Genomic DNA, 539 nt, shown 5'->3' on the forward strand with positions numbered 1-539 from the left:
CAGATCCAGTGGTTTAAAACCTTCCTTAAGAATCAGAGTGACTGCTATTATTTAGAAAGAATTTGGACTAAAATATTTGTTGCATGTGGTTATATAGCTGCACAGTTACAAGTCATGTAGAATGTAATATAGAAGTAGCAAATTAACAAGAATGAACACATGAGAGGGACATTTTTACAGCACTTGGGATGATAATATTCATTGTAAAAGAATATATCATTCAGACATGATAATATTGTTTTACTATAACACCAAAGTATATAATTAAATTTCACATTAGTTACAGAGTAATCATCACCACAAGTTTCTTTTTCTTGTCTGGTTTATCATGTGGATAAATTTTTTATACAGGCTTTTACCTGCTACCATTACATTTGACTTTTGAATATCTAGTATATAGCTTTATGAGTGATGAAAAGAAAACCCTTTCCTTTTTCAGTAAGTGATTATAGATATACTGTGGTGCAGTCATCTCATTATCATAATTGCTAGAGACAAGGCTGAGTGTTGTAGAGATATCCATAATTTTTGCTTTGCTT

General features: G+C 30.6%; 1 protein-coding gene across 1 annotated transcript in view; it reads left to right on the plus strand.

Moving 5' to 3' along the window:
- Positions 1 to 539, plus strand: part of LOC119586575 (RUN domain-containing protein 1-like) — a gene marked incomplete in the record, with an annotated part of 35,041 nt that overhangs the window by 31,963 nt on the left and 2,539 nt on the right.

The sequence above is a fragment of the Penaeus monodon genome, chromosome 21 (genome assembly GCF_015228065.2).
Source record: "Penaeus monodon isolate SGIC_2016 chromosome 21, NSTDA_Pmon_1, whole genome shotgun sequence".
Lineage (NCBI taxonomy): Eukaryota > Metazoa > Arthropoda > Malacostraca > Decapoda > Penaeidae > Penaeus > Penaeus monodon.